The 21,466-nt window shown below is 37.1% G+C and overlaps 1 pseudogene; it reads right to left on the bottom strand.

Moving 5' to 3' along the window:
* Nucleotides 1-2,728: 2,728 nt before the first annotated feature.
* Nucleotides 2,729-21,466, bottom strand: part of LOC148568120 (uncharacterized) — a 49,140-nt pseudogene continuing 30,402 nt past the window's right edge.

Below are 21,466 nucleotides of genomic sequence, written 5' to 3'. Positions count from 1 at the left end.
GTTAGAAGAGATATTTTGAAAATCAAATTTTTGAAAAAGATAAGATGAGAAGATATTTTTGAAAAGATATGATAGAAATTAGTTTTGAAAAAGATTTGATTTTTAAAATCACAATTAATGACTTGATTCACAAGAAATCACAAGATATGATTCTAGAACTTAAAGTTTGAATCTTTCTTAACAAGTAAGTAACAAACATCAAATTTTTGAATCAAAACATTAATTGATTATGTTATTTTCGAAAATTATGATATAAAATAAGAAAAAGATTTTTGAAAATTAATTTTTTTGAATTTTTCAAAAATAACCAAGAATTTTGAAAAAGATTTGATTTTTGAAAAAGATTTTGAAAAAGATAAGATTTTCAAATTGAAAATTTGATTTGACTCTTAAGAAACAAATTGATTTTAAAAATTTTTGAAAAAGTCAATCCAATTTTTCGAATTTGATGAGAGAAAAAGGGAAAGATATTTTTTTGATTTTTGATATTTTTATGAAAAACATGAAAATTATGCAATGCATGAAATTTTTAGATCAAAACATGTGATGCATGCAAGAATGCTATGAATGTCAAGATGAACACCAAGAACACTATGAATGTCAAGATGAACATCATAGACACAATTTTGAAAAAATTTTTAATGCAAAGAAAACATGCAAGACACCAAACTCAGAATTCTTTAATGCTTAGACACTAAGAATTCAAGAATGCATATGAAAAACAACACAAAACAAAAAATCATCAAGATCAAACAAGAAGACTTACCAAGAACAACTTGAAGATCATGAAGAACACTATGAATGCATGAAATTTTTGAAAAATGCAAGATGCATATGCAAGTGACACCAAACTTATAACATGACTCAAGACTCAAACAAGAAACACAAAATATTTTTGATTTTTATGATTTTCTAATTTTTTTTTGTATTTTCTTTTAATTTTTTCGAAAATTATTATGAAAATTTAGAATAAGGATTTCAAAATCTTCAATATGAATTCCAGGAATCTTGTCATGTTAGTCTTAAAGCTCCAATCAAAGGGTCAGGCATGGGTTAATAGCCAGCCAAGCTTTAATAAAAATATGAGTGTAATTCAGACGTGACAAGCCTGACATACCCTATCCAGAAGGATTGGGCATGACTCCACTGAAGTGATTAGCCAATCCCAAAGCAGTTTGGGTATGGCTTTACAGCCAGATAGGCTTCAACATGCTTCATGAAACACTAGAATTCATTCTTAAAAATTTTGAAGTCATAGAATAATTTATTTTTGAAAACATTATTTTTAGTAAAAAATTTTTTTTTTCGAAAACAAGTGAGGAATTTTTGAAAGATTTTTGAAAAATTTTTGAAAACAAAACAAAAAGAAAATTACCTAATCTGAGCAACAAGATGAACCGTCAGTTGTCCATACTCGAACAATCCCCGGCAACGGCGCCAAAAACTTGGTGCACGAAATTGTGATCTCCAGGCTCGAACAAATCCTGGTAATGGCTCCAAAGCTTGGTGCTCTGATCTTAATTCATAGTTGTCACAACTTCGATACAACTAACCAGCAAGTGCACTGGGTCGTCCAAGTAATACCTTACGTGAGTAAGGGTCGAATCCCACGGAGATTGTTGGTATGAAGCAAGCTATGGTCACCTTGTAAATCTCAGTCAGGCAGATATAAAGTGATAATGGTGTTTTCGAATATTATATAGTAAAATAGGGATAGAGATACTTATGTAATTCATTGGTAGGAATTTCAGACAAGCGAATGGAGATGCTTTTCGTTCCTCTGAACCTCTGCTTTCCTGCTATCTTCATCCAATCAGTCTTACTCCTTTCCATGGCTGGCTGTATGCAAGGGCATCACCGTTGTCAGTGGCTACATCCCCTCCTCTCAGTGAATAATATGCTCACGCACCCTGTCACGGCACGGCTATTCATCTGTCGGTTCTCGATCATGCTGGAATAGGATTCACCCTCCTTTTGCGTCTGTCACTAACGCCCAGCACTCGCGAGTTTGAAGCTCGTCACAGTCATTCAATCATTGAATCCTACTCGGAATACCACAGACAAGGTTTAGACTATCCGGATTCTCTTGAAAGCCGCCATCATTCTAGCTTACGCCACGAAGATTCTGATTAAGAGATCTAAGAGATATTCATTCTAGCTTGTTACATGTAGAACGGAAGTGTTTGTCAGGCACGTGTTCATAGGGGAGAATGGTGATGAGCGTCACACATAATCATCACCTTCATCACGTTCTTGGGTGCGAATGGATATCTTAGAAGCGAAATAAGATGAATTGAATAGAAAACAGTAGTACTTGCATTAATCTTTGAGGAACAGCAGAGCTCCACACCTTAATCTATGGAGTGTAGAAACTCTACCGTTGAAAATACATAAGTGAAAGGTCCAGGCATGGCCAAATGGCCAGCCCCTCTGATCTAAGAACCAGGCGTCCAAAGATGTCTAATACAATAGTAAAAGGTCCTATTTATAATAAACTAGCTACTAGGGTTTACATGAGTAAGTATTTGATGTATAAATCTGATTTTTGCTCAAGTCCCTCAATTTCAGCCAGAAAATACCTGAAATCACAGAAAAACACACAAACTCATAGTAAAGTCCAGAAATGTGAATTTAACACAAAATCTATTAAAAACATCCCTAAAAGTAACTAGATCCTACTAAAAACATACTAAAAACAATGTCAAAAAGCGTATAAATTATCCGCTCATCACTGAGGCAGCTGCAAATTTGGCTGGAGAAACAGCAAAAAAGTACAAGGAGAGCTACACCCGTACTTATGGTGAGCTGTTGGAATTTAAGGAGAGGCTTGAGTCTGCTTGGGCTGACTATGCCGAGCTCCAGGGTCATTGATGACAGATAATTTATACGCTTTTTGGCATTGTTTTTAGGTAGTTTTTAGCATGTTTTAGTTACTTTTTATTATATTTTTATTAGTGTTTATGCAAAAATCAAATTTCTGGACTTTACTATGAGTTTGTGTGTTTTTCTGTAATTTCAGGTATTTTCTGGCTGAAATTGAGGGACCTGAGCAAAAGTCTGATTCAGAGGCTGAGAAAGGACTGCAGATGCTATTGGATTCTAACCCTCCTGCACTCGAAGTGGATTTTCTGGAGCTATAGAAGCCCAATTGGCGCGCTCTCAATTGCGTTGGAAAGTAGACATCTTGGACTTTCCAGAAATGTTAATTGTTCATACTTTTCCCGAGATTTGATGGCCTGAACTGGTATTTAAACGCCAGCTAGAGACCCTTTTCTGGCGTAAAACGCCGGAACTGGCACCAGAACTGGAGTTAAACGCCCAAACTGGCATCCAAGCTGGCGTTTAACTCTAGAAAAGGCCTATGCACGTGTAAAGCTCAATGCTCAGCCCAAGCACACACCAAGTGGGCCCCAGAAGTGGATTTCTGCACTATCTGCACTTAGTTACTCAATTTCTGTAATCCTTAGTAACTAGTTTAGTATAAATACTAGTCTTTCCTATTGTATTCGGACATTTATCATCTTATGCCATTTTTCACATTTGGGAGGCTGAACATTCGGCCATGCCTAGACCTTTTTCTCTTATGTATTTTTCAACGGTGGAGTTTCTACACCTCATAGATTAAGGTGCGGAGCTCTGCTGTTCTTCATGAATTAATACAAGTACTATTGTTTCTCTTTCAATTCACGCTTACTTCTTCTCCAATATATACTCTCATACTTAATTCAGTTAAGTCAGAATGAAGGGGTGACTCGTGACAATCACCCACTATCTTCGTTACTCGCTTAGCCAAGATCCGCGTGCCTGACAACCACAAGTGGTCTACATGATGTTCAACGTAGTCATTGGACGATAGCCTGAGTATAGTCTCTTGGGTCTCTGATCCACAGATTTAACTTGCCTCTCTTGACAATAGAGCATTCAAATCCGTAAGATTAGAACCTTTGTGGTAGAAGCTAGAACCAATTGGCAGCATTCCTGATATCCGAAAAGCCTAAACCTTGTCTGTGGTATTCCAAGTAGGATCTGGGATGGGATGACTGTGACGAGCTTCAAACTCATAAATGTTAGGCGCAGTGACAGTGTGCAAAAGGATAGAGAGATCCTATTCCGACACAAGTGAGAACCGACAGATGATTAGCCGTGCGGTAGCTGTGCCTAGTATTTTTCATCCGAGACGAGAAATCCGACAGTTGATTAGCCGTACAAAAACCGTGCCTGGACCATTTTCACTGAGAGGACGGATGGTAGCCATTGACAACGGTGATCCACCAACATACAGCTTGCCATGGAAGGGAGCACGCATGATTGGATGAAGACAATAGGAAAGCAGAGGTTCAGAAGCAACAAAGCATCTCCAAACGCTTATCTGAAATTCCCACCAATGAATTACATAAGTATCTTTATTTTAATTTACCTTTTATTTATCTTCCAATTATCAAAACTCATAACCGATTGAATCCATCTGACTAAGATTTACAGGATGACCATAGCTTGCTTCAAGCCGGCAATCTCCGTGGGATCGACCCTTACTCACGTAAGGTTTTATTACTTGGACGACCCAGTGCACTTGCTGGTTAGTTGTACCGGAGTTGTGAAAAGTGTGATCACAATTCCGTGCACCAAGTTTTTGGCGCCGTTGCCGGGAATTGTTCGAGTTTGGACAACTGACGGTTCATCTTGTTGCTTAGATTAGGTAAGCTTCTTTCTTGTTTCAACCTTTATTTTCTTTTCAAAAAGTTTTTAAAAATATTTCAAAAAAAAATAATTTTTTTCTTTTTCGTTTTTCCAAAATTATTTTCGAAAAAAAGGGGTTTTCGAAAAAATGTTCCTCAGAATTTTTAAGAATGAAATCCACGTTAGAGCTCCATGATGATATGTTGAAGCTTGGCTAGCTATTAAGCCATGTCTAATCTTTTGGACTGAAGCTTCTACTTATCATTGCAGCTATTGGAGGATCCTTTGGATTCTCATTTATAATTCTGTGCTAAAACTTGGCTGACCATTTGGCCATGTCTAATTCTTTTGGACCGAAGCTTTAGACTAACATTGCATGAATCCTGGAATTCTTATTAAAAATTTTGAATTTCTTTATTTTATTTTTCCAAAATAATTTCGAAAAAAAAATTACAAAAAAATTTAATAAAATCTTAAAAACAAAAAAATTTTGTGTTTCTTGTTTGAGTCTTGTGTCAAATTTTAAGTTTGGTGTCAATTGCATTTTTTTAAATTTCTTAAAATTTTAAAAAATTCATGCATTATGTTCTTCATGATCTTCAAATTATTCTTGATGATTTTATTTGTTTGATCTTTACATTTTCTTGTTTTGTGTCTTTTCTTGTTTTTCATATGCATTTTCAAATTGTTAGTGTCCCTATTACAAAAGTTCTTAAGTTTGGTGTCTTGCATGTCTTTCTTTTCTTAAAAATTTTCAAAAATATGTTCTTGATGTTCATCATGATCTTCAAGGTGTTCTTGGTGTTCATCATGACATTCAAAGTGTTCTTGCATGTATTATTTGTTTTGATCTTAAATTTTTATGTTTTATTTCATTTTGTTGTTTTTCTCTCTCCTCGTTAAAAATTCAAAAGTCAAAAAAATATCTTTCCCTTATTCTTCTCATAATTTTCGAAATTTTGAGTTGACTTGGTCTAAAACTTTTAAAATTTAGTTGTTTCTTGTTAGTCAAGTCAAAATTTCAATTTAAAAACTTTATCTTTTCAAATCTTTTTCAAAATCAATTCTTTTTCATTTTTTATGATTTTCGAATTTCATTCTTAAAATTTTTCAAAATCTTTTTCATTTTTCTTTTAATGTTTTCGAAAATTTTAAAACCAATTTTTCAAAATATTTTTCTTAATTTTATTTCATATTTTCAAAAATCCTTGCTAACAATTAATGTTTTGATTCAAAAATTTTAAGTTTGTTACTTTCTTGTGAAGAAAGGTTCAATCTTTAAATTCTAGAATCATATCTTTTAGTTTCTTGTTAGTCAAGTAATCAACTTTAATTTTAAAAATCAAATCTTTTTAATTTCTTTTTCAATTATTTTTCAAAATAAATTTCAATCATATCTTTTTAAAATTTTAATTTCAAAATCTTTTTCTAACTTCTTATCTTTTCAAAATTTATTTTCAAATCTTTTTCAACTAACTACTTGACTTGTTTGTTTTAATTTTAAAAAAAGTTTACTATTTCTTAGCTTTTTCAAAACCACCTAACTACTTTTCCACTTCTAATTTTCGAAAATCACTAACCACTTTTTCAAAAATCTTTTTAATTAACTAATTGTTTTAGTTTTTAATTTTGTTGTATTTCTTTTTTCAAATTTTCGAAACTAACTTAATTAATTAAATAAAAATAAAAATATTTTTCTCTTCCCTCTTCTTAAAATTCGAATACTCTCTCTCTCATCTCTTTCTATTTATTTTATTTATTTACTAACATTTCTCTTCTAATCATCTAATAATTCGAACCCTCTCCCTCTCTCTGTGTTTGAATTCTTCTTATTCTCGCTCTACCTCATTCTTCTATTCTTCTTTTCCTCTGACACATAATCTATACTTGATATAGAGGATTCCACTTCTCTCTTTGTTCTCTTCTTTTTCATATGAGCAGGAACAGGGATAAAGACATTCTTGTTGAAGCTGATCTTGAACCTGAAAGGACTCTGAAGAGGAAGCTAAGAGAAGCTAAAGCACAACACTCCGGAGAGGACCTTACAGTAAATTTCGAAAAAGAGGTAGACATGGCAGCTGAACCTGAGAACAATGGTGGAGATGCAAGGAATATGCTTGGTGACTTTACTGCACCAACTTCCAACTTCTATGGAAGAAGTATCTCAATTCCTGCAATTGGAGCAAACAACTTTGAGCTTAAGCCTCAATTAGTTTCTCTAATGCAGCAGAATTGCAAGTTTCATGGACTTCCATTGGAAGATCCTCATCAGTTCTTAGCTGAATTCTTGCAAATATGTGACACTGTTAAGACCAATGGGGTTGATCCCGAGGTCTACAGACCTATGCTTTTCTCCTTTGCTGTAAGAGACAGAGCTAGGATATGGTTGGACTCACAACCTAGAGAAAGCCTGAACTCTTGGAAAAAGTTGGTCAATGCTTTCTTGGCCAAATTTTTTCCACCTCAAAAGCTGAGCAAGCTTAGAGTGGAAGTCCAAACCTTCAGATAGAAGGAAGGTGAATCCCTCTATGAAGCTTGGAAAAGATACAAGCAATTGATCAGAAGGTGTCCTTCTGACATGCTTTCAGAATGGAGCATCTTAGGTATATTCTATGATGGTATGTCTGAATTGTCCAAGATGTCATTGGACCACTCTGCTGGTGGATCTCTTCATCTGAAGAAAACACCTGCAGAAGCCCAGGAACTGATTGAAATAGTTACAAATAACTAGTTCATGTATACTTCTGAAAGAAATCCTGTGAATAATGGGATGACTCAGAAGAAAGGAGTTCTTGAGATTGATACTCTGAATGTCATATTGGCTCAGAATAAAATATTGACTCAACAAGTCAATATGATTTCTTAGAATCTGACTGGAATGCAAGCTGCATTCGGCAGTACTAAAGAAACCTCCTCTGAAGGAGAAGCTTATGACCCTGAAAATCCTGCAATGGAAGAGGTGAATTACATGGGAGAATCCCATGGAAACACCTATAATCCTTCATGGAGAAATCATCCAAATTTCTCATGGAAGGATCAACAGAAGCCTCAACAAGGCTTCAATAATAATACTGGTAGGAGAAATAGGTTTGGCAATAACAAGCCTTTTCTATCATCTTCTCAACAACACTTAGAGAATTCTAAGCAGAACCTCTCTGACTTAGCAACCATAGTCTCTGATCTATCTAAGACCACTCTCAGTTTCATGACTGAAACAAGGTCCTCCATCAGAAATTTGGAGGCACAAGTGGGTCAGCTGAGTAAAAGAGTTACTGAAATCTCTCATAGTACTCTCCCAAGCAATACAGAAGAGAATCCAAAGAGAGAGTGCAAGGCCATCAATATATCCAAAGTGGCCGAACCTATAGAGGAGGAAGAGGCAGTGATTTCCAGTGAGGAAGACCACAATGGATGTCCACTGACCACTAAGGATTCCCTAATGAGGAACCAAAGGAATCTGAGGCTCATACAGAGACCATAGAGAATCTACTGAACTTACTGTTGCCATTCATGAGCTCTGATGAGTATTCTTCCTCTGAAGAGGATAAAGATATTGTTGAAGAGCAAGTTGCTCGGTATCTAAGAGCAATCATGAAGCTGAATGCCAAGTTATTTGGTAATGAGACTTGGGAGGATGAACTTCCATTGCTCATCAATGAACTAAATGCCTTGGTTCAGCAGAAATTACCTCAGCAGAAACCGGATCTCGGAAGGTTCTTAATACCTTGTACCATAGGCACCATGACCTTTGAGAAGGCTCTGTGTGACCTGGGGTCAGATATAAACCTCATGCCACTCTCTGTAATGGAGAAACCAGGGATCTTTGAGGTACAAGCTGTAAGAATCTCACTAGAGATAGCAAACAAATCAATGAAACAGGCTTATGGACTTGTAGAGGATGTCTCAGTGAAGGTTGAAGGCCTTTACATCCCTGCTGAATTCATAATCCTAGACACTGGGAAGGATGAGGATGAATTTATCATCCTTGGAAGACCCTTCCTAGCCACAGCAAGGGCTGTGATTGATGTGGACAAAGGAGAGTTAGTCCTTCAATTGAATGAGGACTACCTTGTGTTTAAGGCTCAAGGATCTTCTTCTGTAAACATGGAGAAGAAGCATGAAAAGCTTCATCCAATTCTCTCCATACAGAGTCAAGCGGAGCCCCCACATTCAAACTCTAAGTTTGGTGTTGGGAGGCCACAATCATGCTCTGAGTATCTGTGAAGCTTTGTAAGAGCTTACTATCAAGCTATTGACATTAAAGAAGCGCTTATTGGGAGGTAACCCAATATTATTTATCTATGTTAATTACTTTTTCATTTCATTTTCCATTGTTTGTTTATGTTTTCTTTAGGTTGATGATCATGTGGAGTCACAAAAACAGCTGCAGAATTAAAGTGAAATAAAAAACAGCATCAAAAATAGCACACCCTGGAGGACAGGCTTACTGGCATTTAAACGCCAGTAAGGATAGCAGAATGGGCATTTAACGCCCAGTCTAGCAGCATTCTAGGCGTTAAACACCAGAATTGGTAGACAGACTGGCGTTTAACGCCAGAAAAGGGTGTCTGGCTGGCGTTAAACGCCAGAAAGGGCTGTCTGATGATTGGACTTTTGTGTGGTTTAGAATTCACAAATGAATCCTTGTTGCAAGTATAGTTTCTAAACCAACAATAGTCCTTTCATACAAAAATTTGGTTGTCACAAGTAACAAACCCCTAAAATTATAAACCAAAGTATTCAAACCTCGGGTCGTTCTCCCTAGGAATTGCAAACAAATGTTTTTGTTATTGGCTATGAAGTATATTTGGGGTTTTTGAGTTAAGGAACAAGGAATGTAAATTGCAAAAGAAATAAACTAACAACTAAGAAAGCTCTTGGCAAGATATGAGAACTAGAAGTCCTATCCTAGTTATCCTCCTCAATTGTGACCACAATTGTCCATTGCTACCACTTAGTTAACCTCTAATCATAGAGGAAAGTCAAGTGGATGAATCAACTTGACTCCACAAGTCCTAGCCAACTTCCAAGGGAAATAAAAGCTTTAGTGGTATCCAAATCAATTAGCAACTTCTAATTATCAATCAACAAAGGAATTAGATAACTCAAGCGTCACTAATTACTCTACCAAAGCCAAGAGGAATAAAATCTATACTAAAATCCAACCAAGCATTTCATCAAACACTTGGAAGGCATAAAAGAAAAGCAAAGTAAATTGATAACAACAATGAGATCTAATAACTACTTATTGCAAGGAATTAATAACAACAATGAAAAGAAACACAATTATTATGAATTACCTCAAATTGAATTGGAAGAAAATAGAAGGAACAAGAGTAGATCTACAATAAAGCAAGGAAACAACATAAAGGGAATTACAACAAAAGAATAGAAGAATCATAAATGCAACAACAAAGAATTGAGAAGAAGAAGAAGAAGAAAGCATGAAGGAAAACCTAGATCTAAGAACTAATCCTAATCCTAATTCCTAATTCTAGAGAGAAGGGAGAGCTTCTCTCTCTAAAACTACCCTAAACTAATCTTAATGTGTGTAAATGATGCAAAGTGTGTTAATGATCTTCCTCCCCCTTCAATCCTTGGTCCTTATATGCATTTTGGCGCCAAAGTTGGTTGAAATTGGGCCCCACAGCTCTCAGAAATCGCTGGGCACGTTTTCTATTTAAAAAATCACGTGCGCCCATCGGTGCGTACGCGTACAGTGCGCGTGCGCGCCCCTTGAAGTTTTTGCAATCCACGCATGCGCGTACAATGCGCGTGCGCGTGGATGCACATTTCCAATTCTTTGGATTTTTCATGATTTCTCCACTTTGTATGCTTTCTTCTTCACTCTTTTGATCCATTCCTAGCCATTTCAACCTGAAATCACTTAACAAACAAATCAATGCATTTAGTGGAATCAAAGGTGAATCAAATTTAGCTAATTAAGGATCTAGAAAGCATGTTTTCACACTTAAGCACAAATTGGAAAATAATCATGAAACCATGGTATTTCATTTTATAAATGTGGGTAAAAGGTGATGAAATCCCCCAAGTTAAGCACAAGATAAACCCTAAATATGGGGTTTATCAACCTCCCCACACTTAAACCAAGCATGTCCTCATTCTTAAACCAGGAATGAAGTAAGGGTATGGCATTTATTCAATGAAAACTAACTAAATGCAACCTAAACTATATGCAACTATCTACATGTAATTGCTTTGGTCAAAATAAATTAATTTCCAAGAAGCATATATGCACAAGGGCTAAGGACTAGCAAGTCTAATCCACAATTGAATTGAGTTATTAAATATTTTTACAAACTTGCATGAAAAGATGATCATTGGTGAAAACATATAATTGAGCATCAAACCCTCACCGGATGTGTTTGCACTCTATTCGCTCAAGTGTTTAGGGTTGATTCTCTCAATTCTCTCCTAATCATGTTTTCTAAGATTTATTTTTCTTCTAACAATCAACATTTATTTCATGCATGCATACATATATCATGAGGTCTTTTCATTGGTTGTAATGGGGCTAGGGTCAAGGTAGGATGCATATTTGGTCAAGTGAGCTTGAGATTCGAATCTTTGATAAGCTTAAACTTTCCACCTAACCTATGACATCTTATACAATTTCAAAACTAACCTAACTACCCATTCTTTTCACTTTTTACATACTCATGCATTTTTTTTTTTATCACAATCCATATGCATTGATTTTATTGAGCTTCTCCTTGGGGCATTTTGTCCCCTTTTTATTTCTTTCTTTTCTTCTTTTTTTTTTCTTTTTCTATTTTTTCTTTATTTTTCTTTTCTTTTTCATATTTTTTTCTTGCAATATATGCAAAAACATCAATGCACAAGGTTTTACATTTAATCAATACATGAGAGCATGTACCCAATTCCCAGTATTTACAACAAATACAAAATTACCCTTTTATTCCCCCAATGTCCCAAGATTCCCACACTTGAATGATACACATACACTAGCCTAAGCTAATCAAAGATCCAAATAAAGGACATTTATTATTTTTCGCTTTAAGGCTTGTAATGTGCTAGATTAAGAACAAAGTGGGTCAATCGTAGGCTCAAATTGGCTAACAAAGGAAGATAAAAAGTAAGGCTATTTGGGTAAGTGGGCTAAAAGAAACGATGGCCTCAATCATATACATGCATGAATACAAGGAATAATGGATATATAGAATTAAACAAATCAATGATTACAATCATAGAAAGAGAATAATGCACACAAGAAAGGAAAATAAGTGGTTATAAGATGTAACCATGCCATTAGGCTCAAATCTCACAAGCTTGTGTTCTTAGCTCAAAACATCATGTTCCACAATATATATATGATTCAAGCAAGTTTTATGAAAAGTTTTCACTCAAATCAATTGAGATGCCCTATAGATAATTCCTCGAAAAATTTCATTATTTTGACTAAGCTTATTATGTATATATGCAAAAATAAGAAAATACAACAAAAGTCCTAAAAACCTAAAAATGAAATGCAAAAGTGTTGGGATTAGAAACTTGTCACTCAAAGTCGCCGATCGGTCGGACGACCTCCCCACACTTAAAAGTTTGCACCATCCTCGGTGCACTCAAAGATGAGCAAGGGGGTATGGAGACTCTCCGGATTGCTACCTTCAGCTGGTAGATCAACCGGTTGCTGCGTGTTCTTTTTTCTGCTTCCATTTTTGCTTGTGGTGCGTCATTCATGAAAAAATAAAAATATAACACCATAAGATGAGAGAACACAAAAACAAGGAAGCATACATTGTTGGGAATGAGGTACTAATCACTAGAATTTGAGTGAGTGAATTAGTGTGACATTAATGACAAATAAGTGTGTGAATTCTAAATTGCGCGCGGTTTAGAACACACATTAGCATAAAAAGTTATGTCACAAAAGAAGCATGCACTTCACGTATCCTAGTGTGCTTGAGATGCTTTATATAAACTTGTTAGGTAAAACAAGCATTAAAGAAGCATGAAAGCATTCAAGCTAAAAGCATATGGATGCATATAATCAAGAAACACAATGCATTAAGGTAAATGCACAACATCCATCCATCAAGAACTTGCCTAGTCGGGAAAAAGGATTCCAATTACATGGTGGCTAGCTACAACATGCAATTTAAAAGGATGTACAAGCTCGAAGGCGATTCTCATCACTTGGTATTCTCAAAATATAAGCATGAAGAATTCAAAACCAAGTAGTAAAGTATAACCTCAACGATAGAATCCAACAAAGATTATAAATATAATGATGTTAAGATAACATCCCGTTTGTACTCAGCAACAATTAATGGTAAACAAAATTAACAATCCAACACTTACAATGAAAAAGGGAAAATGAAATAAAAACTAACTAAAACTAACTAATCAACTAAATAACTAACTAACTAATTAACTAACTAGAATAGATGGTTATCAATGGTGTTTGGAAGTGTTGGATGAGGGGTAGGATAAGGGAAGAAGAAAGGAGAAGGAAAGAAATGGAAAGAGGAGAAGAAAAGATATGTGTTGAAGGAAGGGCATCCGTGCGTACGCGAGCATGGCGCGCGCGCGCGCGAGTGGTGGTGCAATGGACGCGATGCATACGCGTACATGGCACGTCCGCGTCGATGGCTTATTTCGAGAGTGGCGCGTATGCGTCATGTGCGCGTCCATGTGAGTTGGTTTGTGCGAAAGGCACAATGCACGCGCAACGTTCACACAACTCTCGGGTCAATGTATGGAGGAATGAAATCTTGCGACCCACGCGTACGCACACATGCCACGTACGGGCAGATGGGAAAAAATGCTTGATGCACACGTACGCGTGCAGTGAGCGTACGTGTGGATGGTGCTCTGTTTTTCAAATTTTTTTTTTTATGTTTTTGCACCAATTCACGCATTCTAAACCTCCAAACAGCCACCAAAACACCATAAAACCTTATTTAACATACTAAACTACCAAATAAACTCAACAAACTAGTGAAAATATGAAATTAAACTACTTTTACCACTATATACAAAAGGGAAAATGAAAAGAAGTTACCATGGTGGGTTGTCTCCCACCTAGCACTTTTGTTTATTGTCCTTATGTTGGACTTATGGGGAGCTCCTTTCAAGGTGGCTTGTGCTTGAAGCTATCCTTGAACATCCACCAATGCTTGAATCTCCAATAAGCTCTATTTTTCAATTTTAACATCTTCAAGCCTTGATGGAGTTCTTCACAAACCATGAGCTCCCAAATTTGATTTTTCTTGTGCGATCTGGGATCCCACACTTTGTTCTGACACCCGTCCTTAAATTGATCATCATTATTCCATCCGGGTGGCATGGCCTTGGAATTCTCAAAGAAGCTTCCAAACAACTTCCTAGACCCATGCAAATTGGTTCCACACCAACCATTGCTTTTAAATTTTGAGCTTGCAACCATCATGAGCTTAGAATGATGTTTCCAACCACTACACAACTCTTTCCTACTCTTAACTCCACAAAGAGCTCTAAGTTGACCATCATTTTCAATCAAACCATATTTAAGTGAGAAAGTAAAGCTTAGGGATAAGAATTTTACCCACTTGAATGTTGTGTTGGATGGTGACTTGGGGAGGGAGACCTCCCCACACTTAGACAATGCAAGGTCGACTTCCTTATGCTCTTCTTTGGATATTTCCACCTCTTGACAACTCCTTTCAATTTCTTCTTGTTTGTTGACTGATGAGATATTTTGGTGAAAAATGAATTTCTCCCAAAACACCCAAATCTAACCGGCAAGTGCACCGGGTCGCATCAAGTAATAAAAACTCACGGGAGTGAGGTCGATCCCACAGGGATTGAAGGATTGAGCAATTTTAGTTTAGTGGTTGATTTAGTCAAGCGAATCAAGATTTGGTTGATTGATTGGTGATTTGCAGAATTTAAATTGCATGGAATTAAAGAGAGCAGGAAATTAAATTGCTGAATCTTAAAGAACAAGAAATTAAATTGCAGAAATTTAGAGTGCAAGAAATGTAAATTGCGGAATCTTAAAGTGCAAGGAATGTAAATGACTTGAATTGTAAAGGGGATTGGGACTTGGATTTGCAGAAATTAAACAAGGAAAAGTTAAATTGCATTAAACAGAAGAGAAAAAGGGAATTGGGATTGAATCAGATCCGAAACAGCAAAGTAGATGAACATGGAAAGCAGTAAACAGAGAATTGAAATAGGAAATCAGATCTCAGGACCCAGAGACTAGAAAACCAAGTCTAGATCTCAATGCCTTCCTAGATCTAACAAGAACAATTGCAAGGAAATTGTAAATTGCAAAGAAATTAGATGAGAAGCAAGTAATGGAAACAGAAATTCAAATTCAGTAAATAAACAGAGAGATCCAAGGATGAGATTGAAACAGAATTTCTTCAATTCTCTAACCCAAGATCCAAGACAATTGTAATTGAAATTGAAAGCAATAAAACTGAGAGGAAGAGGAGTGAATTCTCCTTCCCCAAGACAAAAGAAATTAAAGATCACTCAATATCCAAAGCTCTCCGGAAACTATTATGAAAATTTAAAAGGAAAGCTCCCAGAAGAACTTGAATTCTATCCTATTTATACACTTTCTTCAAATGATCTTCAAGCCTTGAGTTGGGCCTTTGCTCTTGGTGGAATTGGGTTGAAAGAGGCCTTGGTTGGTTGCTCTTGAAGTTTGGAGAAGAACCAAAGTGAACCAATTGAACCGGGTTTGAGTTTTGCAAAAGTTGGACCAAAAGTTTGAGCAAAAGTTAGGGGTCTAACTTTTGCTCCAACTTTTCATAGCAGCCCACAAAATTTGCTGATATGAACGTTGGTTTCAACGTTAGGGGTCTAACTTTGACCCTAACGTTGGCCTTGCCTTGTGTGCTTGTGGCGCCAACGTTAGCCACCAAGTTAGGGGGCTAACGTTGGCGCAAACTTTTGCTCCTCCTTGTGATTTTCATGTGCCAACGTTAGCCTCAAAGTTAGGGGGCTAACGTTGGCGCAAACTTTTGGTGCCCAGGGGTAAATTTCATGTGCCAACGTTAGCCTCAAAGTTAGGGGCTAACGTTGGCGCAAACTTTTGGTACCCAGGGAATGATTTTCAAGTTCCAACGTTAGCCTCCAAGTTAGGGGGCTAACGTTGGGGCTAACTTTTCAACCAAAAGTTTGTGCAAAAGTTTGATGCTAACTTTAGGTCCAGCTTTTTGCTTCCTGGTTCAATTTCACTTATTCCATTGTCTTCTCTTTACTCCTAGCTATTCCTTCTTGCTTCAACCTTTCTCCAAGCTTTCTTCACCTATAATTAATCAACCAAACTCATCAAAGCTATGCTCATAATCATGAGATATTCATTCTATCATAATATGCAACAATTTTAGCATAAAACCTCATGAAATGGCATGAATTCATACATGGTTGATTCAATCAAGGGAAACATGAAAATCTACCTAATTGGCTTGCTTGTGGCTCAAGAAAGTGCATAATTCTAATGAAAACAAAAGAAAAAGACTAGTTAAACTAGGCTAGGATGACTTGTCATCACAACACCAAACTTAAAGCTTGCTTGTCCCCAAGCAAGAAAAGATTTATTGAGAAGAAAGAATGAAATGGAAGAGGATGTTCATGCTAGAAGAGTATTATTGATAGTTCATGGGGTTTTATGTGGATATGTAAATACCTACTTCTTACTGACTCCTAGGCCTAGAAAGTCTCCTTCAAGCTTCAAGTAACATACTGCTATGACCTCTCATTATTCCTTCATCCTTGGCTATTACTTTGTTTATAAGCTTTATTTGAGTGTCATGTGTAGCAAGTTCATTTTCTTTTCTTTATACTTGACACATTATTCACCATAGACACTTGGCTCACATTCCTTCTTAAAACATTGATGCCCAGCACCTCTTTGGGTTACTAAATGCCTTGTAGTTAGGTTGCTCTTGATAGTGGACTTTCAGCTGATGATCCCGGATTAGTTAACCCAAGTCACCGAGTGTTGATGCACTCCTAAGAGCTTACTAATCCAAGCAGATCCTAATACAAAGACATCACAGGCATATATTTTAAAGTTCAAGCTATTGGTGTCCAGCTTTGTTTCTTTTTGTTTCCTTTTGTTCTGCCACTTTTTGGCTATCTTTTTTTCTTTCCTTCTTTTTGTTTTTCTTTCTAACCAAGGAATTTTTTTTATTTAATTGAGATTCATAGGTAGTAGGCCACTCTTTACTTAGAAGGAGATATCCTGGCTCTTTATTCACTAAAAGTGAGCTATTATACAATCACACACATACCACCACTTACTTTTATTCTACTTCTATCTAACAGAGACTATCTTGCTTCACATTCAAACTTTTTCTTTTATTGAACTTAAAGATGCAGGGGACAACACATGCTTCTTGTCAAGTGAAAGTAAACACACAAGCACACACATAAACTAGCCTACTTATTTTAAAAGAAATTTGAATCTGTTTGAACTAAATGAACACTTTAACAAGATATCAATCAAAAGTATTTCTCAACAGCAAAAGTTAAGTATAGATACAACCTATTGGTTTGCATTTCTTTTGTTCTTCTTTCTGCTGTGCCCATTTTTGAGTCTTGATGCATAGTATCTTCAATTGGTGGTTAACTCCCAGACTTGATTTCCTGCTACTTCTTCTGATTCAACAGGTTAACTCTGGGCAAACTTGTGTGTCCTTGCTAAAGGTTATGAAAATGAGACTAAACAAAAACAGTTAAGTTGTTTGAATAATCTGTTTGATTGCTTGGAACTAGCAATGTGCAGGAAGTTAGAATGTAGTTTTGGTGGAACACCAAACTTAGGCATCTTGCATTCTCCCTTCGATTGTTTTTGGTGTGCAACACCAAACTTAGCTTCTTGCAATACATAGCAGTTATCCAACACTCTTATTGAAAAAGTTATGAAAAGAAAACTACCTCAGGTTGGGTTGCCTCCCAACAAGCGCTCTTTTATTGTCACTAGCTTGACATCTTTCAATTCTTTTTAAGAGGGCTGTAGGTGTTGAACCTCTTTTTCCTTACCCCATTGTCCTCCCAAGTACAACTTTGCTCTGTGACCATTTACTGTGAATCGATTCTTTGTTGCCTCATCTAGCAGTTCAATATTCCCATAGGGAAAAATCTTTGTCACCAAGTATGGGCCAGTCCACTTAGACTTCAGTTTGCCAGGGAAGATTTTAAGCCTCGAATTATACAGGAGCACTTGCTGTCCTGGCTTGAATTCCTTCTTTGTGATCTTCTTGTCATGCCACTTCTTAGCTCTCTCCTTGTATATCTTCGCACTTTCATAAGCCTCTAGTCTAAATTCATCCAACTCATTTAGTTGTAACAACCTTTTTTCTCCTGCAGCTTGGGAATCAAGGTTGAGGAGTTTAGTGGCCCAAAAAGCTCTGTGTTCAAGCTCTACAGGGAGGTGACAGGATTTGCCATACAATAGCTGAAAGGGTGACTTGCCAATAGGAGTTTTAAAAGCTGTCCTATACGCCCACAATGCATCCTCTAGCTTTCTAGCCCAATCTTTTCTTGTGATTCCCACTGTTTTCTCTAGGATCTTCTTTAGTTCTCTATTTGCAAGTTCAGCTTGGCCGTTAGTCTGAGGATGGTAAGGTGTGGCTACTTTGTGAATTACTCCATACTTGTGGAGGAGTTTCTCCATTTGTTTGTTGCAAAAGTGACTACCACCATCACTAATAAGACCCTTTGGCACTCCATACCTAGTAAAAATGTGTTTTTTTAGGAATTGGAGGACAATCTGCGCATCACAGGTGGTTGTGGCTATGGCTTCCACCCACTTTGAGACATACTCCACTGCTACCAAGATGTATCTAAAAGAATGAGAAGGAGGAAAAGGCCCCATGAAATCAATTCCCCATAGATCAAACAATTTTAATTCTAAGATAAAGTTTTGAGGCATCTCATTCCTTTTTGTTAATCCTCCTGCTTTCTGGCACTCATTACATTGGTGTACATATTCTCTGGCATCCTTGAAGATAGTTGGCCAATAGAAGCCACTCTGCAGTATTTTTACGGCTGTTTTTTCTGGGCCAAAGTGTCCACCATAAGCTGAACCATGACAATGCCATAAGATGTCCTTGATTTCACTTTCGGGAACACACCTTCTAATTACTCCATCAGAGCATCTCTTGAACAAGAAGGGTTCATCCCATGAAAATTTCCTTGCTTCGTTGATCAACTTCTTCACTTGTTGCTTAGAGAACTCTTGCGGTATCTTCCTTCCCACTTTGTAATTTGCTATGTCAGCAAACCAAGGTGCTTGCTGGATCTGCAGAAGGTACTCATCTGGGAAGCTTTCATTTATGGGCTGAGATGCTTTTTGACTTGTTTCATGTGGCAACCTTGACAGATGATCAGCGACCTGATTTTCAGTGCCCTTCCTATCTCTTATCTCTATGTCAAATTCTTGTAGGAGTAGTATCCACCTGATGAGTCTTGGTTTAGCATCCTGCTTTGACATTAAATACTTAAGTGCAGCATGATCAGTGTAAACCACAACTTTGGATCCTATTAGATATGATCTAAACTTATCAAATGCATAGACTACAGCTAGCAATTCTTTTTCTGTTGTGGTGTAATTTCTTTGGGCCTCATTCAACACTTTACTTGCATAATATATAACATGATGCAAATTTCCCTTCTTTTGCCCAAGTACAACACCAATTGCAAGGTCACTTGCATCACACATGAGTTCAAAAGGTAATTCCCAATCTGGAGGTGTGATGATTGGTGCTGTTGTGAGTCTATTTTTTAAAGTTTCAAAGGCATGCTGGCATTTTTCATCAAAAACAAAAGGGTTATCAAGCATTAACAGATTACTCAAAGGTTTGGCTATTTTTGAAAAGTCCTTGATAAACCTTCTGTAAAATCCGGCATGCCCCAAGAAACTTCTAACAGATTTCACATTAATTGGTGGAGGGAGTTTTTCTATGATCTCAACCTTTGCCTTATCAACCTCTATCCCCTTTTTTGAAACTTTATGGCCAAGAACAATCCCTTCGGGTACCATGAAATGGCATTTCTCCCAGTTTAAAACCAAATTAGTTTCTTGGCACCGTTTCAAGACAAGGGTTAAATGGTTTAGGCAAGCATTGAAATTATCACCAAAAACAGAGAAGTCATCCATGAAGACTTCTAAAAATTTTTCGACCATATCAGAGAAAATGGAGAGCATACACCTTTGAAATGTGGCAGGGGCGTTGCAGAGCCAAAGGGCATCCTCCGATATGCAAAAACTCCAAATGGACATGTAAAGGCAGTTTTCTCTTGGTCCTTGGGATCCACCACGATTTGATTATACCCAGAATACCCGTCCAAAAAGCAGTAATAGGCATGGCCGGCTAACCTTTCCAGCATCTGATCAATGAATGGGAGAGGGAAATGATCCTTCCTGGTGGCATCATTCAATCTTCTATAGTCTATGCACATCCTCCACCCGGTCACTGTTCTAGTAGGGATCAACTCATTCTTCTCATTAGTGATGACCGTCATTCCTCCCTTTTTTGGTACAACTTGAACCGGGCTTACCCATGGGCTGTCAGATATTGGGAAGATTATCCCTGCATTCCATAACTTCATTACTTCCTTCTGGACAACTTCCTTCATTGTGGGATTTAGCCTTCTTTGCGGTTGAACCACTGGTTTAGAATTATCTTCCAAGAGGATCTTATGCATACATACTGCAGGGCTGATTCCCTTCAGGTCATCAATAGTCCATCCTAAAGCATCTTTGTGAGCTTTGAGTACGTCAAGAAGTTCTCCTTCTTCCTTCTTTGTCAGGGATGAATTAATGATTACTGGGAAGCTCTCCGCTGTGCCAAGGAATGCATATTTGAGATGGGTGGGTAGAGGTTTCAGTTCTTGTTTTCGTACATCTTCCTTCTTATCTTGTCTTTCATCTTGCTCAGTAGAGGTCTCAGCCACTTGTTCCTCTGTTGCCCCTTGATTTCCTTCTTTCTCTTGAAAATTTTCTTCCAATATTTCTTCCACCAAACTGTCTATCATATCCACTCTTACGTAATCCTCTTGCTCAGGAGCGTTTTGCATTGATCTGAACACGTTTATGACCATTTGTTCATTATGGACCCTGAAGGTCATTTCTCCTTTTTCTACATCAATGATGGCCCTTGCTGTGTGTAGAAATGGCCTTTCTAGAATGATTGAGTCGTTTCCTTCTTCTTCAGTGTCCAAAATTACAAAATCTGATGGGAAAATAAACTCCCCAACCTTCACCAACAGATTCTCCACAATTCCATTGGGTGTCTTTATTGATCTGTCAGCCATGACTAGTGACATCCTGGTGGGTTTAAGCTCTTCTATGGCAAGTTTTCTCATCATTGAGAGAGGCATTAAATTGATGCTGGCACCCAGGTCACAGAGAGCCTTGTTGAGAATTATCTTGCCAATAGTGCATGAGACTACAAAGCTTCCCGGATCCTTAAGTTTTGGTGGAATACCCCGTTGAATCACAGCACTGCATTCCTCGGTGAGTAATACGGTTTCCCTTTCAAGCCAACTTCTTTTCTTGTTGATAAGATCCTTCAGAAACTTGGAATATAGAGGTATTTGCTCAAGTGCTTCAGCCAAGGGAATATTAATTTCCAGCTTCTTGAAGGTCTCAAGGAACTTGTGAAAATGCTGGTCCTTAACCTCTTTGTTGAACCTCTGGGGATATGGCAGTGGAGGTGTGATGCTCTTTCCTATTTGCTGCTGTCCCTGAGCTACTTCCTTTGAGCTATGTGGCTGGTTGTCCTTCTCTTTAAGTTTCTCA

The sequence above is a fragment of the Arachis ipaensis genome, chromosome B4 (assembly GCF_059453495.1).
Source record: "Arachis ipaensis isolate K30076 ecotype BB chromosome B4, ASM5945349v1, whole genome shotgun sequence".
NCBI lineage: Eukaryota > Viridiplantae > Streptophyta > Magnoliopsida > Fabales > Fabaceae > Arachis > Arachis ipaensis.
This window is presented reverse-complemented; position numbering and strand designations above follow the sequence as displayed.